The 27971-nt window shown below is 35.8% G+C and overlaps 1 long non-coding RNA gene across 7 annotated transcripts; it reads right to left on the bottom strand.

The window, feature by feature from the left end:
- Nucleotides 1-27971, bottom strand: LOC110020771. Of its 7 annotated transcripts, none has more exons than XR_002293559.1 (5): nt 27779-27971; nt 27599-27675; nt 26178-26339; nt 307-405; nt 1-180 (listed from the first exon to the last, which is right to left on the bottom strand). It is a non-coding gene; the product is annotated as an uncharacterized LOC110020771 (long non-coding RNA). The 7 variants fall into 7 exon arrangements; XR_002293558.1 differs by lacking the exons at nt 1-180; nt 307-405 and adding exons at nt 4935-5304; nt 5594-6479; XR_002293562.1 differs by lacking the exon at nt 307-405 and having other exon boundaries at nt 27557-27675.

Raw genomic sequence — 27971 nt, 5'->3', positions numbered from 1 at the left:
TTCGGAATAAATCAGTTTTGAACTATATAATAAATTTCAAATTTACAAAAACTTTATATTACATTTCATTCTCATCCAACTAAATGACAATAATAAAGTAACCCATAAATAAAGCAAAATACATTGTACCTGCATTCAACTTTTCTTCCCAGAGTTTGCAGCCAAAGAAATCCCCTCCACCTAAATACCAACAAAAAAGAACGATCAAATCATACAGAAAAATAAAAGAAAAGAAAACAGAACAGAACAGAACAATAGCCTGGATTTTCTATCAAGCTTTTACAAACTTAAACAGAAGAAAATCACATCAAAAGAAGGTTTGGGGAGCACGGAAGCAGCCATGTGGAGCCTCAATCAATTGCCCCACCTCCACAAATACAATCACATCTCATAGCCACCAAACACCTGTGATAACACGCATGATCTTGACTGAACGGATCTGATAAGATGTATCAAGAGCAAAAAAAAAAAAAGAAAAGCTTTAGGAAAAGAAAAAGACAACTCCCTCCTCCATCCTTTTATGCCTAGAGCAGAATCTAGTATGGCAGACAACTCAACCACTAGATACCAAAAGCTAAAGGACACTCTGGCTCTCACTTTCATTACCAGCTTCTCTGTTGAAATGATAGGTTTTGGCAAGCAATGCATGGCCATGCACTTGAAAAATAATTGGAAGATTTACATATATACCCCTCTTTTCGTATGTAATTACATATCTAACAGCTAAACTTCAATTTATTATGCATGAAAAGCTGTATTTTATTTTTTAAAAAATTAAAAATGGTGAGTTTTTTTTTTATGTGATGAAAGATTTTGATGGTATAAATGGAAAGAGTAAAGTTTAGATGTTAGATATGTAAATACATAGGAATTAGGTGATATGCATGTAAATGCCCAAAGAAAATTCGCTCAGAAAGGTATAATAAATACTGAAAGATTAATTAAATGCAAGTATTAATTGATGCTACACTTATCTTCATATAATTCACTAATCCTGAAGTGTCTTTAATGGTGATTTTGTCCTTTTTAATAGGATTTTTTTCGGGGATGGTTCAAGCCAATTTTTTTGGAAAGCTTTATGGTTTATTTGGGGCAGCTGCAACACATTAAAAAGCTGTTGCGCAAAAATTGTGTTAGGAAGCTGTTGCGCAGAAGTTGTTGTAGGGAAGTTGTGTTTATTTATTTTTGCAGTTGAGCAGCAGCTGTTTATGATAAAAAGATATTTCTGCGAAGTAATACTATAAGATATAATAGCAAGTACTAAGCTAAATAAGACCAAGACAATGGTAAGTCCAACAATACTAAAAGATATAATAGAAATTCCTAAACCAAGATCAATCTAACATAGAAAAAACACCCAAAATAAAATATTGTTTATACATCCTGATTCTCATAAAAGTAACATAGATAATTAACTCTACGATCAGGTGTCATCGACACAAAAAAGTCTTGCATAGTCAGATCTTATAACAATTTCATTCAGAATAAATAAAATGACACGTCCTCATATATTTTTGGAGTTTCTTACAGTATTAATAGAAGTTGCATGCAATGTGTCAGACTCGTTTGTGAAAGAAGCAACCAACTGTGAAATCTGGCTTCTTAAGAATACCATGCAATCTTTTTTAGTCATATCAGTTCTAGGATGTTTTGAACGAGTGGTGGATCCAACTTTATTTAAGTTGGGATTGGATCCTACATTCCAGTCAACAGTTTGTTCGGCATCTATAGGCTCAGCTCTGCTGGCATGTACTCTCTCACTAGGTGCCCATGCATGATCATTTGTGGTCATGACTCAACCAAACATTAGATCCAACTTCTCCTTAAGCTTAGAGTTAATGCCACTAAACTTGAAATTTTGGCATTTGGCATGACCTACAAGTTAATTGCTAATTGATATTAATTAATATGACATCAAAAAAGTTTAACAAAATTGGAAAGCAACAAACTTTGCATAATTTTTTTTATCTCCAATCTCTCAGCCCATCATTATTCTTAGGCATCAATGGTTCTCTTTATGAGAGCTCAACCTAAGCCTGTGGAGTCTCGCTTTAACTCTTTTCATATTTTTTAAACCTTTTTTAATTGATTTATTTTTCAGTTGCATTTTACCATATTCTTTTCCAGTACTTAAATTTTATTCTAATATTCTGTCATTCTTCCTTATCAAAATAGCTGTTTGGCCTATTTTCCAGTTTAACCTCTCTCAGGCATAGATCGCAGAAGATTAACTTCACTTCTTTATCCCACATAGCGGACAATCTGATTTCTTTGACTTACCCATTTAAACTACTAGTATGAAAAGAACCAATGAACATACTTTCACAAAACAAATAGTTACTCTGAAATGCATTTATCAAACAATAATTTGAACTCATCAAAACATGAATCAACCAAAAAATCAATCCACAACCCCCCATCCCTTTCTCAACATTTGAACAAGTAGTGGCAGCAAATTCTGAAAGCAAAAGATAAACTCTAATATGAAATTGGAAGCTGAACTATGGAAAGCTCACCATGTCACATGAGCATTCTTAACTATGGATTTTAGTAACCATGAACATAAGCAATGGCACCAAGTTTTGTGCTTTACAATTACAAAAATATTCGGTCCAAACGCCTTTCATTTCAGTAAACCTTAAACCATAAAGAGGAAATGCTGCATTGCCCGTGGCATCACAATCAAACTCCACATAAGAATATAAGAAAATAAATAATGCAGAAATCATAAATAAGAAATGAAATTCGAAGGTCATAGGAACATCTACTTCATAAGCTTTGTCACCAAAGTAATATTAATCCAAGGCCATAACTACAGACAGTTCGAATGCCAAAGCAACCCAAGAAATCAAAAGGCTTTGGTGTTGTTATTAACCTAAGGTCATAGCAACCATCTACTTCATGAGCTTTAGCAAAACATACACAGCACCCGAAACATTGCCATGAACAAATCCAGCACCATTTTTCATCTATTTTTCAAACTCTTGCTGTCATATCAAAATTCATGATAAAATCCCAACCCATATTCAAAACATACAGCACCTGAAACAATGCTATTAACAAATCCAGCACCTTTTTTCCACCATTTTTTAAATTCTCATTAAAATATCAAAATTAATAATAAAATTCTAGTCCACCATGTACATTACTTTACATTCACAACACCCGAAATATTGCTATTAACAAATTCAGCACCTACTTTCACCCATTTCTCAAATTCCCACTCAAATATGAAAATTCAAAATAAAATCCCATCCCCATGGGCATTGCATTCACAGCACCTGAAACAATGCTATTAACCAAGAAAGCAATCTACTTTCATCCAGTTATCAAATTCCCACTCAAATATCAAAATTCATGATAAAATCTCTACTCATATCTTTCAATAACAATTCCAGTACTAGAAACCGAATAAGGCAAAGCTGCCAAGAAGCAATATTTTGGAAGCTATGTATGTAATCATCACAAAACAAAAAAGAGGCGCAAGCCACCTGCCATACAGAGCAAAGAAACCAGGAAGCACTGCTTGGTGTGGTTGTGCTTGGTACGTAATTATCCCAATAATATCAAAACGAACAAAGCAGAGCCTCAAACAGAACATACCAAAGCCACCGAGAAGCTAATAATACCAAAACCAAACTAAAAACGCAAAACACAAACTGAACCAGAGCGAAGCCACTGGAAAATAGAATAGAAAAAAAAAAAGAGATATTTCTAGTGCTATGTATGTAAAAAACCAAAACGAACAGTTTACGGTGCAAACCATATTCCTAACATAACAAAGCTACCGAAAATAGAGAGGGTGAAGAAGATATCAGAGGAAGAAGAAACCAAACGCCGGGTTTCCCCGTCACGGGTGCCAAGGAACGAAGAAAAGCAAGAGAGGAGAATAAACCTTAGGCACCACGAAGGAAGCAGCAAATGCGGGATGAGGCCGAGTGAGGACACGGGTGTAATAGCAAACCGAAGGAAGCAGCACGTCTGAACTTATGAGGCATGTTTAATAAAATGCATCTGCGCTGCACGAAACGAACATTTGAAACAGCATTTAGCGAACGCGCCGCAGCCCTACCGTTGTGCCAAACGGCCCCTTACATTCCACTCAATTCCTACGTATTTACATATCAAACACCAAGGTTAATCTTGACATACAAACCACCTTAGCTATTCATGAAAATGTGTATTTTACTTTTTAAAAATTAAAATGACCATATTTAAGTATTTTTGATGTGATATGAAACATTAGGGTGGTATAAATGTGAAAAAAGTAATTTAGGTGCTAGATATGTAAATATATAGGAATAGGGTGGCATGAATATAAATGCCCCATTTTTTTCCCATGCACTCACTCATAAACCATATGTGAGGGAGAAGACGCAACTCACAGTAATAGTTCCCCGTGCAATGGCACATTCACCTCATCATCAATATCCTAATCTACTCTGCACATTGTTAAAACAATAACCAGTGCCTGTCCTTTTCCATTATAATGGACTCTCACTTCTGTCCACCGAGCTCAAGAAGAGCAAAACAGAATGGATCCTGAGTTCAAAAGGAAAAGATTGATGATCTTTGTTCGGAGCAGTTATGATTTACAGCCATGCAATATTGGTTTTAGAAAAAAGGCAAGCAAGTTCTAAAAATTGATTGGACTTAATATGCTTAATATGAAATGATCGTGCATGAGACAAAAAAAGGGGGCAATTACATACATACCACCCAATTTTTAACTATTTACATATGTAACACCTGTATTTTTTACATTTAGATCACCTAAATCCTTCACATCACTTCTTTGACTTCTAAAAGTGAAATTATTTTTTTCTTGAAATATTGCATTTCGCACTAAAAATAAAAAAAATTACAAAAGAATGCAAAGTATACAACTATGCATGTACAAAACGAGCCTTATCATTTCTAAGAATAGGAACAGGATCACTATAATCATTTACAAGTTTCAAAGAAAATTTTCTAAGGCTAAAGAAACACAAAAGTGAGCTTCCCTGTTGCCGTCACTCTTGATGTGAAGAAAAGGCACCAGTTTGAAAGAGGCCAAAGAGGCAATTTCCTGGCTAAGGCTGGGGTAACCTTCCCAAAATTTCCTAGTTGCCGAGTTACTCAAAAGCTGGATGATATTGATAGTTCCGCTTTCAATAATAGCACCCTTACATTCAAACATCCGTGGCTTCATGATTTGTTGGAGGGCAAGAAGAGCCTGTAGCTTGACCCTAGCAACGTCCTAATGCTCAAAATTGCGGCCCATAGCAGCAAGGCAGTTGCCTTGTTCATCTCCGATAATAGCACCTGTACCAACAATACCGGAAGATGAAAGCATACCATCAACATTAATCTTAATCCATCCAGGAGAAGAAGGGATGCCAAAAGGAGGAAGAAAACAACTGGTTAGGTTGCCTCGCATCCCACTGCCTCCAGAATGGAAAAATATGTGCATTGCTGAGGGCTTTAAGGATTGAGACAGCATATTAGTCGGGGTTTCATGCGCTTGTCCATGAACCTTTGCATTCCTAGCTCTCCAACAATGGTGAACAGCATAACAAAACAAACGAGCAAGGGAGATATCAGTGTGGCAAACCTGAGAAAGCCCTTGCAGAGCATCTGTTATACTAGCATAGTGTTGTAAAGAGAATCCCCAAACAGAAAGTAATTGTGTCACCGAACTGAGCAACAAACAATTAGACACGATATGGGATCTATTTTCAAGCTCTTGGCAGCCCCAGGGGCTGAGTAAAATCTCCGCAAGCCCACCCTTCACAAGCCACTTTTGGTTGGAATCGCATTATGAACCATCCACCACCAAAACATTCTTTCCCGAGGGTGCAAATAGAGTTTCTTGAGCAAGTTAAAATCCTCACTACTAACCGCAAATCTGGTTTCATAAGCTAGAACAGTGATATTATTCCCGTAATGTTCCGAAATCAGCTTTAAAATATCCTCTTAGCTCCCTAAAAATTGGGATCGGCAGGATGCGCGCTGCCATTTCCTCGCCAAAACAGTCTTTAACAAAATCCTGCTTCCATTGCCCATCAGCAATTAAAGCAGCAAGTTGAAGATTTTCGAAAATATTAACATTAAGAAAGGAAGGCCATTTGGCAAGGGGCCTATCATATATCCAAACATCATCATGTATACCGGTACTCTCCACATATTTAATTTTCCACCGGGTAATGGTCTTAAGAGCAGCAGCTCCATCGCAAATCACCTTCCAAGCAAAAGTAGTTCCTTTATAGTTTAGTTGCCAAATATTTCTTCCATACTTGCACTCAGGGCATTGCTGTAGAAGAGAAACTTGATCTTTGAAAAAATGCCAAACGATAAAGGTCCCTTCCATCTCTAGATGGCATGAAAGTGCAACCTCCAAGCAGCGTCGGTTGGCACATCTTTTCCCACGCAACATAGTGCAAAAATTTTCGGTTTGGGTTCTTTCGCTAAAGAAAACTTTTGCAACTACATTGAAACTCCTGCAGCACAATCATGGGAACGATTTTGGAATTAGCTTTATGTAGCAATCTATCAAAATCTTTCTTGTAAAGTTGACGCAAGGCCAAACAAACACAGATTTTCTAGCTCCTCGACCTCTTAAAATTTTAGTAATCCTTCTTTTCCAAGGAATTGTAGCTCTACTGAAGAGAATGGCAAACTTCATCTTATTAATCCTTTGCTCGGTCCTCTCACAATAACCGGCAAGAATATTGGATAAGAGTTTAGCAGCTATAGCAAACACTTTGAAAAAAGAATAATATCATCTCCATATGGCAGATTAGAAATACGGGGAAGTTGCTGGCAAGTGTCACTCCAATATGGTGTGCCCATTGAGCCAGAACAAGGGAGAGCATTTCCGAGCAAATAATAAAAAGATGTGGTGATAGCGGACATCCTTGCCAAAACCCACAACCGGCCATATGTGGCAATTGTTTGCCATTTATCAAAAGCGTAAAGCAAGGATGTTCAACACAACTCAGCACTCATTTAACAAAGACCTCCGGGAAGCCCCCATCTATAGAGCGCCTTCTTGAGAGTTTGCCAACTCATAGCCTTCTCCATATCAATCTTGATGGTCATAAGGCCCGAATTTGCAGTAAAATGCTTAAGCTTGTTAATCATCTCTTGGGAAAGAAGGCAATGATCTGAAATGGAGCGATTCGGAACAAAGGCACCTTATTTAGGAGAAATAAGAAGCGGGAGTGCACCTTTAAGACGATTGACCAAAATCTTGACAACCACTTTATATATAATTTGACACAAACTATTAGGACGAAAAAGTTTTTGAACATCGACATTCTCAAATTTGGGAATTATCACAATGAATGAATGCTTCCATTGATTGGGGTGGAGAAGAATTCATGAATCTCTTGTAGAACCTATTTGGAAATAATCACCCAAAAATTCTTGTAGAAAGAAGGGGTGATGCCATGAAACCCAGGCACTTTGTTATGACTCATTTGCGTAAGAGCTTTCCAAATCTCTGCATCCGACACCTCCATGACCAATTGATTGTTCAAACCAAAAGTTAAGTACTGACAAATATAAATCGTATAATATCAAGGGATCATCTGGTTTTGTGATCAAACTGTGACCTGAGAACTACGCTCCCTCCACACATGATGTTGTGGTGAAGACCTTACTCCATCCAGTATCATTATCTAGGAGGCGAGAGTGGAGACCCAAGGCAGCGGTCCCATCACCAGAAAGACAACCCATAGATGATGTTTGAGAAACAAGAGACTGTCGGTGTTAGTGCGGACAGCACAAGGCAATATGGTATGTCAATGCCCAGAGAGTGTGGAGACTCCCCATGGAAGAGATTTTGGATTAGCTCAGGGCAAATATAAGGGAAATCAAAGAAGAACAATTTGTTGAAAAGAAAAGGTAAGTAATCAGAGAACAAGAAAATTATGGGGGAGACTTAAGGAGGACCGTACAATGACATTATGGATGAAGAGTATGTGACAGTCAACATCGTGGAAACTCGCACTTCATCTACCTAACGAGAGCAACAAAAGGTGGTCAACGAGGAAGAAAATCAAGGGGAATCAATGCAACACTTCTTGCAATAGATGAAACAAAAATATGAACAAATTATTCGATTGGAAAAGATGGAATAAACAATTATTGTATTGTCGACATTGCATAGTCAACCTCTGTCCCCGCGAGTACAGCCGATAGAGGTGAATCAGCCCGAGTCATTTAGATTGTTGAGAATAAGAAACCCGCAACCGACAGTGAAGACAATCAACCCACAAAGAAAATTATTGAAGTTATTATAGTTCAAGAAAAGAACATTAAGCAGAAGATGAAACAACAAGTTAGGGAGGTTTTGGCCCAGTCCAAGGGTGGGGCATCAATTCTAAAAGGTAGGCCTTATCTCGAAGAGTTTATTGTCGTGCAATATCTTAAAGGATTTGTTCCTCCTTTTAAAGCTTTTAGATGGAACGAGCAATACTCGACAACAAATTTCACACTTTATGGCAAGTTACAATGTCGAAGAAAGTGATACTCTTCTCTTCAAACAGTCTGTCAGTAGCTAGTCCGAGGTGGCATTTGACTAGTATGCAGAGTTATCGAATGGCTCTGCTAAGACATTCACATAACTGGAAAGTCTATTAATCAAAAGGTTTGCTGGTGCCCAACATCATATTACCGATGGTGATATGGTCGTTGAGAAACATAAACCTAATGAGACATTGGTCGATCACATTCTACGATAGAAAAATTTAGGCAAGAAATGTGAGTCACGGCTTCAAGAACAACATATGATCCAAACCCTCAATAGTATCCACGGACCAATAATTTTTTTACTAAAAGGATTTACCATGAAGACATTTAAAAAGTTACTTAGCAAGGAGGAGGCAAAAAACTGACATTTCGAGACAAGTCTGATGAGTCCAAGAAGCCAAATCCCCAGAAGATATCCAAGAACAAATCAAGGACAGTGTTGACAGTAGATAAAGGAAAGCATCCAATGAAGATACAACCCAAACAACACCCTTAGTCACCTCAAGAGTATCAACTGCAACTGCATCAAAATTATAAGCCATATCAACCACCTAAATAGTATCAACAATAATTTCAGTAATGCCAGCAACCCACACAATATTATTCCCAGTTACAAACATGACATCAGAGACCCGAAGGGGTGCAATGTATCCCTCTCAAGGACAGACTCAACCACATCTACCCAAAAAGACAAAAGCAGTGGGGAAGATGTTCAAAAGTCTGATAAAAAAATCATAATTTAAGTTACTAGAACCTAATAGAAGACAGGATAAAGGATCATCTGATATATTCCTGAAAGAATACTTAATAAACCTGGACAAGGATCTATTATAGTTTCCAGGGTCTATTAGAGTAATTTCGGTTGATACAACAGCTCCATTTGATCCCTTCAAGATCGACAACAGCTAGGACCTGGTGTTGTCCAATACATCTAAGAGAGTCCTTCGTAAACTTCGAGGCCTTCTACCATGAGCATCTAATAAAGCTCAAGAGCCTACCAAGTAGGTTATCTTGATTGTTCTAGAGGAGAGCTCATTGGTAGAGCTGAAGGAAACACCTAAAGACCTTAACAAGGAGAACGATTGATTGGGGACTGCTAGTGCATCAATTGTATCGGACGAAGGTGTGTAGCCTCTCATTCCGCTGGTTCTGTATGATTTATGTTTCGTTCCTCCTGAAATCAATAATGCTAAGAGTCTCGATTTTGGACTTGTCTTGTCTATTTCTGATAAAAATGTTATTGATGACGTCGATAACATTCAACTCAATTTTAATCGAAATCTCAGCCTTGAAAACAATTCTCAAACTACCTCTGCTCGCAATGGGTAGATCGAGGAAGATGATTCTAGTTCTGATAGTAATGCCCTTATCTTTCATTTTTAAGGTGCTTCTATCGCAATTGAACTGGAACTCACAGATTGTGAAGGATCTATTAAGTAAGCTTTTGGTGCTACTAAAGAGCCGGTAGATGTGTAGAAGATAACCAAAGTTAACTTTTGCAGTGGCAAGAAACTACCCTTTGAATGACACCTAAGGATATGCAAAACAGGTCATGGCTTCACATGATCCAGTTCCCTCTACAAGTGACATTACTTCTCAAAAAGAATATGTGGAGTTACAATCCAAAGTGGACTACAATGTGTTCAATCATTTGAGGAAACAACCAACTAAACTCAGTATTTATGATTACGGGTAAGTTAAGCCGGCTAAAGCTTGGCTTGATAGGTGGCATGTGAACTGAACTCGCTAACAAGTCAAGCTCAAGCTAACCCCAACTCGACTCGTTAGCTTGTGAACTGGCTCGTTAAAAAAAATATTAATATAAAACATACCAAATTTTATTAATTTTGAAAATTTTATCTTTAAAGTAATTAAAAAGTTTTAAAAGTAATATTTTCTATTTAATATTAAGCGATTTCTTATTATTTTTCTCATAATTGCTCGTTTAATTAGTCATTTTAGTATAACACGGGCTTAAATTAATATTATTTTCTCTATTTTATAATAAACAAGTAGGCTCGTGAGCCGACTCAAACTCATAGACTTAAGCTTGAGCTCGATAAAATTAATCAACTCATGCTCAAGCCAAGGGTGGCTCGAGCTCGACTCATTTACACTCTTATTTACTATGCCCTGATCTTTTCAAAGAAAATGGGCAAGTCATTAGTGAAATTCTTATTATATCCTAAGATCTACTGACCCAATTAGCTTATACTTCCTCGGATGAGGCACGCTACTTCAAGGAAATTCACAAGATGATGTTTTTGGAAGAAAACTTACTACTTAGTATGTCAGATTATAACCGTCCACTTTACATCCATGTAAAGGAAGACAAGTTTATGTTGTCTAGAGTTTTTGTTGATTTGGGTGCCTCGATCATCATAATGAATTTGAGAGCTCTGTCATACCTTGACATCGATGCTTCTATGCTGACTTCTGACAAAATGATGTCATGTGCCTTTAATGAAAAGGGCAAAAGCGTTGTTGGTCTATAACCTGTTTGTTGAAGAAATGTACTTGGCGTCCAGCACAAATTCCACATTATAGATTCAGGGATTTCTTTCAATGTGTTTATGGGTCGATTGTGCACTAATGATTGACAGAAAAATGCCAAAGTTTGAAATATCCCTTGAAAATGAGGATAAAGAAAAAGATGAAAATAAGACGATGTACGAGAAGATAATCAATATATGTAGGCTTTGACTCTGACCTCACTATCTTCGGAAAAGTTCGAGGGGTTGGAGGTCAAAGAAGCACACAGAGGCGACGACAAGCAGATCAAGTTTTATATTAATCTTCTTCCTCTAGTTTCGAACCATATGTACAACTAGAGGAAGACACATCCCAGGGATTAATGGAACTCCCCATTGACCGGTATTTTCTTGTGTTCGAAATCTTGCTAAACAGAGTCTGATACCACGTCACTGGTCTAAAGACAAATCACACAGCTTCAAAAAACTATATGACAATAAGCATCAGAAATTCAAGTCGAATGTAAGTGTTAAATTCAGAGTCACTGGACATTCCAATCAGGGGTTAAATTCAGGGGTTGACAACGCTAAGTACTGCTTAGTCACCACTAATCATTTGGAACCCGACAAGATCTTCATGGACAACACTGCAACTTTCAGTGATGGCTGTCTAGAAACAATGGATGGTCCAGAAAACCTTCCAATCGAGGATGCACCCCGGAATTGGAAAAAGAAATCAAATCTATTGTTAACAAGCTGAAGGAAATAAATTGAGAACATTAGAGGATCTCAACCTACTTTCATAAGAACATTTGTTGGGTGCAGCAGAAACACATGTTCTTGGCTACTTTATGAGTTTAAAGATCGTTTCGCATGGAGTTATGATGAAATGCCCAGATTAGTTCCTAAAATTGTGATACATAAAACAAGTGCCTCGATGCAAACACCATTCTTATGAAACAAGCTCCCTAGTAAAATAAATCCACTCAAAATAGATCCAAACACCATTCTTATAAAACAAGCTTCTCGATGCATGCGCTTGGAAATTGAACAAAAAGTAATACTGAAGTCAAGAAATTGATCGACGCGAGCTTTGTCCGAGAGAAACAATATATATCTTAGCTAGCTAGTGTAGTACCTCTTAAAAGAAAAATGTTCAAATTCATGTATGCGTCGACTTTAAAGATTTGAACAAAGCATGTCCCAAAGATGAATTCACGTTGCCTATGTCGAAACTTATGGTGAAATCACTTCATTTCATGCAAGCTTTTCGATCATGCATGGATCATTTGGTTATAACCAGATTAAAATGGTGTCTAATGATGATAAGTACACTGTATTTTGAACGCTCATCGATTTTTACTGTTAAAAGGTCACGTTTTTCGGCCTCAAAAAATTGGTGTTGCATATCAGCAGGTATGGTCAATGAACTCATCTGTAACTAAGTCGAGTGTTGTGTTGATGATTTAGTCATTAAAAGCAAAAAAATAAAGATCATTTACTTAATCTAAGAATTATTTTCAAGTAGTAGAGTTGATAGGACCTCAAAATAAATCCATTAATATGCGCCTTTAGGGTACTTCAGGAAAATTCTTGAGATTTTTTGTTCGACATCGTGAAATCGAAATGAATCCCCAAAGGTTAAAGTTATTCTACCTTCGAAGTCCTTGGCACAATTAAGATCAATTCAAGGGGGACTGATATATCTCAGGAGCTATCCAATCTCTCTAGAAGGTGTCAGTCTTTCACTGCATTAACAAAAAAGGACATCAACTTTACTTGGGATGATAAATGTCAACATGTTTTTGAAATCATAAAGTAGTACTTAATGACACCGCCTGTACTAGCAGCCCCTATCACAGGTAGACTTTTGACATTTTACACTGCAACATTAGATGACTCCTTCGAAGCTCTGCTAGCCCAAATCAAATGACGATGGAAAAGAAAATGTTTTATATCATTTAATTCGTCGACTCATTCCTATGGAGATGAACTGTCGCCCTGATTTTTGCAATCCAGAAGCTTCAGCACTACATGTTTTCTTGCATAGTCGACCTTATTTTGATTTTTAATTCGTTGCAAAACTTGAAAACTCGACCATCACTATTTGGGAGACTAGCAAGGTAGTTGATGATCCTATTACAATTAAATATAACATTTGTACCCCTATGTGTTGTGAAAGGTCAGGCCATAACCAACTTCCTAACAGCACATCCTCCTCTTGTCGATTTTCCTCTAAATGATCACTTACCCAATAAATAAGACATGAATTTAGGGACAAAGGGATAGTTGTTGGGAGATGTGCCTTGATGGAGCTTCATCTTCCCAGAAATGTGAAGAACCTAATACCATCATCCTCGAGAAAGCAAGATCAATCTCATTTTTGTTACTCTATATCAGGAAATGGTGCGCTTTTTCTACCAGTTGTTAGAGCCATGTAGAAATAACAAAGCAAAACATGAAGCTTTAATTAACAGTTTGGAGTTGTCTATTCTAATGGAGATAGCAAAAATCAAGACTATGGGGACTCTCAATTGATTATTAATCAGATCACTAGATAATATAAGATCTTTAAGCCAAGACTCGGCCATTATCATTAGTGTAAGATGATGATTCTCAAGCAAATTCTAGATGTGATGCTACATTGAGTTCCCAGTAATAAAAATTCCATGGCGGACGCTCTGGCTAACCTTGCTAGGGAGTTTGTCTGCCCTGAAGAAGATTGTATTCCTATCAAGATACAAGGACGTCAAATGTTGTCTCCCGTCATGGAATACCTACATAAATTTTCAAGAGAAGAACAGGTATCCCTCATCGATGAAGAGAAAATGAATGACTGGCAACAACACTTGACGATTATTTACAGACGGGCAAATTACCCCTAAATACGTCCTTGACTCATAAGATCAAGAGAAGAGCCTTATTTTATGTTTTGATTGAAGGTGTTCTCTACAGGAGATCGTTTGATCAGATGTGGCTGAGATGCCTAGATAAGTCTAGAGCATAGAGAGTGGTTAATGAAGTACACTCTGGTCTGTGTGGAGCTTATTAGTTAGGGTCGAAAATAAAAGTGAAGATCAAGACTTAGATACTATTAGTCATATATGATTACATATTGCACAAAAGTAGCCATAAAATGCCACCACTATCAAGAACAAGTCATGCTCCACCAGTCGTCAAACATTATGCATCCGACAATTATTTCCTAGTTTTTCGAGTGTGGGGTACGGATATAGTGGGTGTCATAAATCCCCCTTCCTCCAAGTGAGTAGAGGCAGTATCGTTGAGGGAACTCAAAGAACATCACGTCCTCAATATTTCAAGAATCAGATTGTATATTAGGTTCGGCATTAACAATTGAATAATATTTGATAATGATTTGGCCCTTAGAAGTACAAAGATCCATAATTTCGTCAGGCGGCACGAAACAGATTGAAGATATTCGACTATATACTACCCAAAGACAAATGGATTAGTAGAGGGCTTCAATAAAAATTTAGTACAAATTTTGAAAAAAAAAATTAGATGACAATAAGAGACGGTGGCACAAATAGTTAATAGAAGCGCTATAGGCCTACCAAACTACATACAAAACACCAACTTGCTCGAAGTTATGCTTCCTCTGAAAGTGCAACTCTTCTCAATAAGGATAGCAGCTAAGGGCAAGATCACGACAGAAGAAAATGTTAGACTTCGCTTGAAAGAACTCGAAGGTTTGAAGGTAAACGTCGTCTGGCTCAACAAAACCTAGAGTTAAACCATGTCAAAATGATTCAAGCCTATGACAAATCAGTTCACCCCAGAGCTTTCGAAGTGGAAGACTTGGTCTTGGTTCTCCGAAGGTCGACCTTAACTCACCGTATATAGGTGGAAAGTTTGAATCAACTTGAGAAGAACCTTTAGTGATTGAGAAAGTATATTATGGAGGGTCATACCAATTGGTGGACTATAAGAGGAAAAGTCCTATGCTTCCAATCAATAGACGCTACTTGAAGGAATATTATGCATCCTAGTATTTGAGAGCATAGTTTAGAAATAAAATTTTGTTCCATAACACGCATACATGACTTGTCTGTAGCTGGATCCAAATTTTAATAAAAAAATAATGAATCTACATCGAAATCAAAGTTTCCTTTAATCATCCGAGTTGATCCTTAATCAATCTCTTTCTAGGTTTAGGATGCTCTATCGCTCTTGATTTTTATCTTCCTAAGTTGAATCACAATAAAAAATCAAAATAAAATAAAACAAAAAAAACATCATCATTGCAAACTAATTTAATGCAAGTTATTTTCACTTCATCCTACTGATGTTATGCGTGTGATTTTCAAATTAGAGGCTGATATAAGCAAGGAGATTGGTCTTTTCATTTAATGATGGTATAAATCTCATGTTAAATGAGGAGCAACTGTCCAGAGGAGCAACTGTCCATATTGCTCTATGATGGGTCGTCTCTAAGTATAGCAAGTCAGGAAAAAATACAGGACAAGAAGCACGCATTGGAGTTAGGTTTGTTAACGATCTAATTTTGAGCCGAGCTGGGGTCAGCTAAAAAAAATTTTGATCCAAAATGTTGGCTCGTAGCTCGACTCATTTATTTCAATCTGAGCCAAATTTTAAATCAATTTTTGAACAATTAATAGCTAAAATCGCTAAATTCACAGCCTTAATATCGTTAGGATTGTTCACAATCCAATTTCGAGTTGAGCTGGGGTTGGCTTCAAAAAAATGAAATCCAAAATTTTGGCTCGTAGCTCGGCTTGTTCATTTTGATCCAATCTCGATCCGAGCTAAAATTCGAATCAATTTTCAAGCAATTAACGATCTTCGAGCTAAATTCACAGCCTTAATTGGAGTTCATGGTAAAGACTAACAATTTGATGAGGAATGAGCGACATATGGGGCAAATAAGAGTAGATAGTCTAGTGAAGGAAGTTTACTAAACATAATATTAAGATTACGTGATTGATTGAAATACCATGTTAAAATACACGTGATCACCCTTTTTGCTTGTCAAGTGTAAGGGGTATTATCTTGTAGGGTTGTCTTAGGAGTAAATCAAAGTACTTAATTCAAATAGTTCAATCAAGAGATTTTGATATGTCCTACACTCACGCGAGATAAACAAAACACAATATACCATCCCCAACGAAGAACCTAGTTGTGGTTTTGTAAAACAAATTGAACAAAAGGACATCAAAACATTAAAAAGAACATGAATTCTAAATGAAAATTCAAAACACCAATTGTAAATCCAAATCAACATTCTTAGAATCCTTAAACTTAGGTGGATTGAACTCTTAAGTTCCCCTTTGCTTACTCCCCTCTTGATTGAGACCGTTTCCTTTGAGAAGCCCTTTGTCTTTGTTAGGCTAAGGTTGTCTCCTCATACAAGTCCTTTGTTTTTCCTTTCAATGATAGGGTTTAACTGGTCTTATTTGTTTAAAAGCACACCTTGTCACTTCATATACACCACACACAAAACACACATACGACAAATCTTGGTTCTAGCATAAGTCCTTGATACGGCAGCATTTCCCTTCAACTAAATCTCAGGTTAGATGTGAGTTCCAACATTTTCAATTCCGATCTAGTCAACTTGTTTACCTCTTGGGTTCGATGTGAATCTCATTGTTTTCCATTTTAATGTGTTCAAGTCATACCAAAAATCTTTTAGGTCAGGTGTAATTTATTGACACAGCATTATTTTCCTTAGACTAGCTCTCGAATTAGATGTGAGCACTAAATTTTTCATCTTGATATTCACCTATTATGTTGGATGTGAATCACAATTATTTTCATCCTGTTGTATTCAGGTCATATCACAAATTTTTTGGGTCTAGTGTAAGTCCTCAACACGGCATTCTTTTCCTTTAACTAGCTTCTCTCCTCTTCCTATTTGAGCCTTGTCATAGAGGAACTCCTTCCTATTTTGCATCCCTTACCTCCATAATTCTTTCCTCCTCCAAGTCTTGCCTCTTTTATCTACTAATTTCAATTATAAATGTGTGTTTGCTTGCCTAGGTTGGGGTATTTAATTGATTTCTGAATTCAGATTGTCGCCACCAATGTTGTTCCCATTGAGGGTTTTATCTGAAGGTGAGGAAGTGCTTCGGCTATCCCTCTTCCATGGTGGTGACTATCTCCAAGGGTCCGAATTTTGCAACGGCTGTAGGTCGACCCCGACGAGGCATTTATCTTACCATACTAATGACGTTTGTTGTCGTTCCATCCTCCAGCCACCGCTACCCCTTCCCTCCCATTGTCAGTCACATGTCTGCTCTCATCCAGCCACCGCAACCCCTCATCCACAACTGTTAGTCCTACTGCTTCCCTCAGGACTCCTTCCAGTAGCTGTCTTCCTCGTCAACCACCTCCCAGCAGTCTCTCTTGCTCTCCCAGCAGCCGTCCTACACTCCACCCACCGTAGTCCTCTCCTATTACAACCAGACATCAAAGGCCCTCTCCTACAACCATCTGCCACCTTTCAGGCCACCTCCAGCCACTGCAGCCTACTCTATGTGGTCGATCGCCCCTCCCGACACCACCGTCTCGCAGCCTCCATCCTCATCGTCACCTGTCGACGTCTTTATTTGTTTGGTTTTCGTGTTTGTTTGTCAGGTATTTCCTGCTTTTCAAGTGTCATGTCTGGAACCTTTTTCAGTACAATAATAATAATGGTTTTGGATTGGGTTGTGAGTTTTCTCCAGTATCATTTGATATCAGAGCTAGCTCAACTCTAGCTCTATTATAAGCTTTCATAGCGTCCGCCATAACCCACAAAATTTCCTTCCTATCCCCTAATACCCTTTCCACTGACACATGTTCCTAAACCTAATTCCCTTTGCTGATTTTTAAAATCTGCAACCTTGATCCAATTATTTTTACTCTCTTTCACTCTCCAAAAAAAAATTTCCTTCCTTTTCATAAACCTTAATCATGCCAACAAGGAGATCTACGCCAAAGTCTACCCAAGATGAGATATGGCGAGAGCTCCATCGTCTTCAGCGAAGGCCTACGGATATTGAAGACCAAATCTAGTGGGAGATTACCCTCAACTGTAATCCGAAAGATCGAAAGGAAGAACAAGAAAATATGAAAATAAAGCAGGAACTGAAGCAGGAACACAACGTTAGTTCCTGCTAACCTACTACCGCCAAAGGTTGCAAACTCTAGCTTCTGAAGTGAAGAAACCGCATCACTAAGTGACCTCCCTTGCTTCTATCCAGTGAAACCAACCGCAAGTCTATCACATCCAAAAATTGTTGCAAGTGCCACGGATTTGGACATGTGGAAGAAGAATGCACAATCAGAGGAGTGATCTACTTCACCGAGCAGTGCATCATTGAAAAGTTAGGTAAAGGCACCGCAGACACTGAAATGCAGTTAGAACGAGAATTTTCATCTAATGAAGTCTTCCCCCATGTAACTCCCTTATGTCTTTCCTCCATGTGATCAAAAGGAACATGCGATTTTTTATGAGATTGTAGTTTCTATTCTCCTAGAAGATGGAGAACTTTTTCTTGAAACATATAAAGATCACGCAGACTAGAAGATGTCAAAATTTAAAATTTTAGTGTATGGTCGTAGTAACGACCAACTAAAAGCATCGCAGACAGCTACATTTCCAACCCTCACCCTCAGTGTTTTGTATGAAGAGACGAAATTGGGCGTGACTACACCCGAAACTGGAGTGGCCATGCTAGATCCAAGCGTGGCAACGCTAGCTTGATTTTTTCCCAAAGTCATTCTTTGGCCCCGATTTGCGTGTTAATCATCCTATAACCCGGAAAATACAATAATAACCTTTCAAAAGCATAAAATAATGAATTTAAAGAAAAAAATTTCTAGAATTAAATCATAAAAAAATATGAAAAATTGACGCATGTCAACATGAATATGATTTCTTCTAGAGAGTTTCATGAGCTATGCAAGTTGTTTTACTTGGTTTTGTGAGAGTCATATGGGATCTTCCTCTTTATAATTGTTATTCATTTTTTTCTTTTGATGATGGATATCATTTGGGGGAAATATAATTTAATATACATGCAAGGGGGCTTTCCCTAATAAAATTTCATGAGATTTGCAAATTCTTTTGGGAGAGTTTCATGAAACTCATGTGGTTTGTTCACTTCTCTATGATCGTTGTCCGTTCTCTTTGGATGGTTGATGTTGTTGGAAAGGAAAATAGTTCATACACATGCAAAGTACATTTCCCTAGCGAATATTTTATGAGTCTTGGCAAGTAATTTTTGTGAGATTTTGTGGAATCCACATGTGCTTTTTCTTCTTATTATAATTGTTATTCATTTTTTACTGGTTAATGCTTTTGGGATGGAAAATAGTCAATATTCAGATTTTTGTGAGCTTCGCAAAGTCATTTCCATAAGTTTACTTTTTTAAGTCCATAGGGGGTCATTCTCTCTTTTCAATTGTTATTCATTCTTTTGTTTTGGTGTTAACCTTTTTTTTTGGATGGAAAGTAGAAAGTGGTTGTTTGATGGTTTGCTGAAATGCTTGGTGGCTTTATATGGTGTTTATACTCATGTGAGAACCTTGAATATGCAACGTTAATGTCATCTATGTGTGGTCCTAATTTTTGTTGAGAAGAAATAAGAGGTTGATGGCATATGATACCTTAATGGATTGCACAATTATGATTTTCTCTCGCATTATATTGGGTTTATAATTATTACACATTTCTTTATGTGCTATAAACTCAATCTACATGAAGAACATACCTTCATTATAAGAAACCTCAAGATGGCGGGTATGTTTTCAATTTTTTTTACCTCGTTCCTGAATCCAATTACATTTTTGTTATGTATGTGATGTTTAATATTATGATAATATTAATGTTTCCTTTTAAGAGAATCCTAGAATATCAAATGTATGACACATGTCTAGGGTAGGATTCTTTAATACATAGCAACTATCTTTGAAAAAAAAAATCTTAGGATAGCAGATATATGACATATGCCTCAGTTGAGACCTTACAGTGCAAAACTAACAATCACTTAACAAGGAGCCCTAAGGCATCTAACGTAGGACATGCTTAGGAACTAGTATGGTTGTGTTCTACGTTCACTCGCATCAACTGTCATTCCAAGATGGCACAATCGACATCACCTAGGATAGAAGATTAGTTATAGGTGCACGTCGCACATACACCCAACTAGGACACTTGTGAGAACAATTTTGATTATCTATTTGACTTTGACACATTAGAAAATAAAATCATTCCCTAGTTTAGACCTCTTTTAGGATAGATAACGTAGATATACCTGATTCTGCACTTAGACTAGCATCCTTTAGTTTGTCACTAAGGTGTCTCCCTTTGCCACTTTTTGTATCTGACTAGCCCTTTCGCGTACAAGCTTAGGAGAGGCACCCCAACAGAATGTAAGCCCAGACTTCTATTTTCTTGACCTCATAGAGAGGATAGATATGTGCCCTCTTAGTAATATTTGATTAATTTGTAAGTTTACTTCAACATCTTTTCTGTCCCCCAAAGACGGTGTCCAGGTAAACTTGATTGTACAAAGTCAACTCCCATCCTTTCTCTTATTTAGATTCTTCCTCACATTATATGGAGGATAATTCAACTCTTTATGTGTCCCCTCATCTTATGTAAGGTGATATAGCGAAAGTCCATTCCATCAAGTTATAAGTTTCAATATCATATATATCTTGTACTTTTTTACCCATAAAATCTTAGGTGATCGGTGTTGACCTAGGCATACGCCATGACACACGATGTTATAAGTTCGGTTTAGGCTTCTCCATTTTATGGGAGTGAAATTTAAGTCTCGTCTGTCAGCTTAGGATTAGGCTCGCCGCCTTAATTTGTGAGGTACTCTTCAATGAGGTGACTCATTGTTGCTAATAAGGATTCTCCAATCACCCCCGAACTAAGTAGATTACGGGCACTAATGACTCAAAATAATGGAACCATGAGAACTTGATCGGGGACATCATGACCTATGGTGGGTAAGACATCCCATCTGCATTTTTAAAGACTAGATTAGTGGTTTTACTTGTTCAATAAACCTCCCCTTCAATTTTAGGTTCTAAGGTTGTTTGTCTCGCTATGACATAGGCTTTCCTACAATCTGATATTTTAGGATATAAGCCCTAAGTTTCTACTAAAAAGTTAACTCAAACCATTAATTTTTAAATTCCAAAATCATTGAAGTTCAATCATGTGATAGTTGAAATGCACTGAATTTCTCAGTATATGAACACTTTCTGCTTTCTCTTTTGGGTTTCGATAATAATTGTTCTCATTTAAACTTTCGTGCTTGAAATGCCAAATGAAAAATCATGAAAGCTTAAATGTAGAAAATCTTGAAGACATGACATCAACCTTAATCGAGAATTTTATTAAGATATTTTGTTTCTTCAGATATAATTAACTATAAGGTCTGCTTTTATAAAAAATTTATAACTCAGATTAATCTAAAACCTATCTAGTTTTGGGTTAAGTAGTGAAAATTTTGTTGGTTTTAAACCCAAACTCATCAAACTTCTGAATGAAATTTTTTATTCGAATAATTAAGTCCATCTTAAAGTGATATTTCTATCCTGAGATAGTAATATTACTTTTAATGTTAAATTTGATTATTCAAATAAATTAAAATATTTTAAATCTGTGCGGTGGACTCAAAACAAATCAAGCAATCATGGATCAAAAGATGATAGACTCAATAGAATGGTATGGTAATTTAGCTCCTCACATTAAAGAGTACGTCCCAGAAAAAACCACTATAAAAGTGGCATTTCATTATCAAGTAGTCCACAGTGCAAAGGTCAAGGTAGAGAAACATTCCAAAAGACATGAGATCGATGAACATAAAAAAAAGAGAATGTAGCTGCAAATTTTAACAAATGATTGGGCTACCTTACACTAAAGCAATGGCCCTCATCGAAAATAAGGGGCATTCTTTATAGCATATATATATCGATGATAATTACAATATCAACAAGTATGTCTTAATTATAGGCTAATAAGATGTTAATAAACTCTTAATTATTCTAGATATAGAATGGCAGATAAAGAAGTGAAAGCAAGTCTTCCATCAAAGGACAAATGGAAAATAGCATATGTTGAATTAAATACTAGCATGTCAAAATTTTAAGACCACATGGAAGACCAAGGAAGGAGAGATTCAAGAATTTTTTTAGAGAGAAATAGTTAAAAATAAAAAATATTCACCAATGTAGTAGATGCGGCTTTTGGGAATACCACTGAAAAACTTGCAAAAATTATCATAACAAATCATGCGCAATAGCGAGGAAGGAGAGATTCAAGAATTTTTCAGAGATAAATAGTTAAAAAATAAGAAATGTTCAAAGATGTATTAGATGCGGCTTTTGGGGACACCATAAAAACAACAACAACAACAACAAATTTATCCCACAAAATGGGGTTGGCTACATGAATCATTTTTCTCCATTGCGTCCTATTTAGTGTCATATTTTCATTTAATTCTAATAATTAAATCATTTTTTATATAATATGCCTAAGTCATTGTAGGTCTACCTCTATCTTTCCTAACATAAGTCAAATCTAAAACATCTGCTATTCTAATCGGATCAACAGATGGTCGACGTTTAATGTAACCAAACCATCTAAGATGACTCTCTAATTTTGTCTGTCACTGGAGCTACAACAACCCTATCACGGATATATCCATTTCGCATTTTGTCTCTAAGTGTAAAGCCACTCATCCACTCAATCATTCTCATCTTGGCAACAATTAACTTCGTTTTATGCTTCTCTTTTAAAGGCCAACATTCAGTGCCATAAAGCATTGCAGGTCTCACCACCATCTTAAAAACCATCTTAAGGTCTCACCACCATCTTAAAAAATTTTCCTTTCAGTCTAAGCGGCACTTTTCTATCACACAATAGGCCTGAAGCATTCCTCCAACCAACTTGAAAAACTTGAAATCTACTAATAACATCCCCATCAATATCACCATCACTTTGACCAATAGACCCGAGATATCTAAAGCGTTCACACACTTTAATAATTTGATCAGCCATAGTTACATTTATTTCACTAGAGCAACTACTACTAAAACTACATTTCATGAATTCAGTTTTAGATCTACTCAAACGAAGGCCTTTAGACTCCAAGGTAGACCTCCATAATTCAAGTTTTTCCTGAGCTTTTTCTCTCGTCTTATCAAGAGAAGAATATCATCAACAAAAAACATACACCAAGGTACAACCTCCTGTAAGTGTCCTGTAAGACCATCCATAACTAAACCAAAAAGATATGGGCATAAAGACGATCCCTTATGTAAACCAACAAAACTAGAAAAACATTTGGTCAATTCTCCTTCTCTTCGAACACGAGTAATAGTTCTTGTATACATATCTTTAATGACTAGAATATAAGTCATATCAACACCTTTCTTCTCAAGAACTCTCCAAAGGATACCTCTTGGAACCTTATCGTAAGCTTATTCTAAATCAATAAAAATCATATGTAGATCCTACTTATTATCTCTGAGCTTCTCAATCAAACCTCTCAATAAATGTATAGCTTCCATGGTAGACCTACTCGACATAAATCCAAATTGACTATGAGAAATTTTTGTAATACGACTTAACTTATGTTCGATTACCCTCTCCCATAATTTTAAAGTATGACACATTAACTTAATTCTTCTATAATTGGCACACTTTTGTGCATCCTCTTTATTCTTAAAAATGGGGACCAAAATACTCTTCCTCCCCTCCTAAGGCATCTTTTAGATTTTAAAATAATATTAAAGAGTTTAGTGAGCCGAGAAACTCTCAAATCTCCTAAATATTTCTACACTTCAATTAAATATTTCTCTAAATATTTCTACACTTCAATTGAGATATCATCAGATCCTACAGACTTTCCACCATTAGTTTTCTTTAAAGCCTCCTCGCTTCTTTTTTAGTAATGTGACGGAAAAATGAAATATTTTATTGTTATTAACGATATTAAAATCACTTAAGTCGATCGTATTTTTTGAAACTTCATTAAAAGTTTATCAAAATAATACTCATCTATTTTGAATATATTTTTCTAAGAAAATCAGTTTTTGATTTTCATCTTTAATACACTTTAATTGAGTTAAATCCTTGGTCAGTTTATGAATATATTTTTCACTCTCCTTAGTATCTAATCTATTATAAAGATCACTAAAAGCAAAATTCTTAGCGTCAGATTATTATCTTAGACTTCCTACAGGTTGTTTGATATTTTTCCAAGTTCTTTAAACTTTTTTTTATTTAAACCAATTTTTATAACATACTTTCTTATATTTTAAGTTTTCTTGCACATTATTATTCTACCATTTTTATTTACAAAAACTTTTTCTTTTGATTCTCCAAGTACAACTTTTGTCACTTGGTTTTTGTTACTTTATCCCACAAAGAATTTGCTTCTTCATAAACATATTAAATTTTGAAACATTGAATTTTACTCATAAAAATAATTTTATTCGTGTCATTTAGAAACCCACATCTAATTCTACGACGATGATTCTTAATATTCTTTACTTTACAAATCTTCATCTTAAAATTTAAAACTAATAATCGATGTTCACTACTTAAATTCTCACTTCGAATGAGCTCACAATTATTACATTCTCGACGATCTCTTGTATTAGATTCATTCTTATAAGTAATAATATGTTCATTTCTTTTCTTGAATAAAGTATTAGCAATAACAAAATCATATGCTAAAGCAAAATCTCATATAGTTATACATTCTTCATTAATCACTCCAAAACCGTAGCCACCATGAATATTTCTAAAATCTTCTACCACTCTACCGACATGTTCATTTAAATCTCCTCCAATAAAAATTCTTTCTTTAAAAGGTATCATTTGTATTAAGTCTTCGAAGACATTCCAGAATTTATTTTTATAACCTATATCTAAACCTACTTGAGGAGTATAAGCACTTATAATATTAAAAATCTTAGCATCAACAATAATCTTAAGGGCTATAATTTTATCTCCAACTCTATTAATTTTTACAACATTATCTTTCAAACTCTTATCTATAATTACAACTACCCCATCTCTAATGCAACTCTTACCTGAATACTAAAGTTTAAAACCTTAGTTATCAATCTCCTTAAGCTTTTCTCCAACCCATTTAGTTTCTTGAACACATAAGATTTTTATCTTTTTATTAATCATCATATCAACTAATTTTATTAATTTACCAGTAAAAGTACCTATATTCTAAGATTTTATCCTAATATTAATTTCTTGGACAAACTTCTTTATCCGCATTCGTCTGTAATGTGTAAACACTTACTTATTTGACACTACACCTAAGCGTCATGTAGCGACCCTTACATATTTTTCACTGTATTCAGATCATACAGCGCGTCGCTTCTGGGGGACGCTCTAACACTTAACACAATGATCAAAAGGATCATAATTTTTTCAATAAGTTTTACCTTGGTTGTCAACTACCTAACGCAGTCCTCCACTTTTCACATCCGGACTTGGGACCGGCAATGATAGTGTTAAATTACTGATTTCTAAGCATGTGCAATATCTAGGAAGAATAACCGACCCATTGTTTTGGCACGTCAATATGTTGTTCTTAGGAACACTGGATGTAAATGATTTTGAGCCTACAATATTATCATCATATTATCTACAACATATTTTTAGTCTTTTGTGAGTAATCATTGAGATTTGAATTACGTTTTGGCAAAAAGTGATATTTTGATTTTTCTTGCTTTTTTTTTTCTTTTTACCTATGATTATCCTTCTCCAACAACGTGTTTGTTATAATGAAATTTTGAGTTTAATGTTCACTTACTATATGTAGTTTAATCTTCTCCAACAAGACATCACCATAGTCATTTAAGGACCGTAATCAATATTCAAAGCTAAGTTAAAACTAGTGTGTGACAGGGGTGTATGCAGAGCAGATTTTAACTGTTGATGCTTTGGTTGAAGTAAAACCTCTTTTGTTGATGCAATTAATAAAAAATAAATTTGCTTTTTTATTGTGATTCGGAAGTAACTTTTCTTTTTGATTTGTAATAAACTAATTCAATATTACTTCTTTTTCATTTCGTATAAATTGATTCAATACAGTTTAAGAAAAGAATGATGAAAGAAAGTAGGGAAAATAAATGCTTTAGTTTTGGAAGCAGTGGGGTTTATTGATAACATACATGTACTAAATTCTCAGAAACGAAGGAACTTCGTAGCAATGAAAGTGGCCTTGAGCATCTTGGATGTGCTCTCCTTAAAAGCTCGTGCTTGGTATCCATATTCTTATCTTGTTTGTTCTTCAACATAGTAGTGCACATTTTGTCAACAACTTATCATACATCCTGTATGAACAAGAAAAAAATCTGTGAAGTCATCTATTCCAGCTAAAACAACAAGATTAATTTCTCTTGCAAGCATTTAAACAGCCATTATGAATTTTCTACTTACTAAAATTCCAACTTCTGCTGCCGACTTTCAAATAATTGAAATATATGATACAAAAATACAGGTTAATTGATAATATAGAGATATGATATGAAACAAAAATTACACATCCACTACAAAAATTAAAGAGTCATGATATGGAGTAAATTTAAATTGTGTTCATTGATGATACGGTCTAAAAGTACATTTAAGCTACAAAAACATTAACCATGATCTTTACATGATCATTAAATACACAGAAAACCTAATAAAAAAGAAATCATGGTAATAACAATAAACACCAAGCAACTATAATTTTCTTCTGCATTGAGATAGTCTCAAGCTTCTTTTTGGTGCCCTCCTCGAAAGCTCATGATTAATTCTCCATTTCATATGTTGTATGATCCGCATCATTCTACCAAATGAAATAACAACAATCCTCTTTTGTATGGTTAGGAGGACATCTAAGAAACTTGCTTCCAATGTTTATAAAATGTAATTAAGAAGTATTGTAAATTGCATCAATAATTCACTTGACAATCTCTCAAGGTGCATTATAAGACAATAGACTGGCGATGCTCATTTCTAAAGATACAATGCTTACTGCCTGCATTATTAAAAGACAAATAACTTAAATCTTAGCATAAAAAGCACACTAACAAAAGAATGAGGAGAATACAGATTTCCTTCAAAACGTGAATGAAGTAGACATTTATTTATCATTATATATTGATTATGATTAATTTTTCATGTCAAAGACAGCTATCTAAATAAAACATCAAGACATTCATGTAAGCTTTTCATAGCTGAGTTACAGTTTGGCATCATCAAATACAACTTACGATTCTTATATTTTTTTTGCACAAAAAACTTAAAAAAAATTTATAACAAAATATTAATAGATGAAGATTTTAACTAATTTTTTTTTTTTTTAAAATCTTCAAGTACTAACGAATTAAATCACACATTCAAACACTAGGCCCAATGTCTACTTTTTCCGGTGGTTGGCTGTTGGAGCAACATAACATACAGTTTGTATGCAAGAAGCTACACTCCATTAGAAACTGTAAATAATTACTACTTCATTTAAAACCCATGCAAAAAATAGATTCATTACGAAAGGAAGAAACATAACTTGAAATCGAGCAAGACAGACAATGAAGAAAACGAACTCAACTCGCGATCTAAAGTGGTATGGCTGGAGCGAGCGGGCAAGACTCTGTTGTGTGTGGTAGTATAAAAACTTCTTGTGCCCTGGAGTAGTAAGATATGATGTGAGGTCCAGGAAAACTAATAAACATAAATGAGGATCGAGCAAGACAGAGAAGAAAATGAACCAAAAAAGGAGTTGACTCACCATTAAGAGTGGCGGATCAAGATCAAACTGTGAGAAGAAGTAGTGAAGCTTTGTCTGCTCCGATTGCCAGAGATGGTGAGATCCTAACAACTAAGCGCCACACGATCCTCAAGTTTCTACATATCTCACACCGAAACTTTAATATTTACAACCATAGCCATCAAGCACCAAAATACCTCAGTAAACGGGAAAA

Source organism: Phalaenopsis equestris, unplaced genomic scaffold, assembly GCF_001263595.1.
Source record: "Phalaenopsis equestris unplaced genomic scaffold, ASM126359v1 Scaffold000107, whole genome shotgun sequence".
NCBI lineage: Eukaryota > Viridiplantae > Streptophyta > Magnoliopsida > Asparagales > Orchidaceae > Phalaenopsis > Phalaenopsis equestris.
This window is presented reverse-complemented; position numbering and strand designations above follow the sequence as displayed.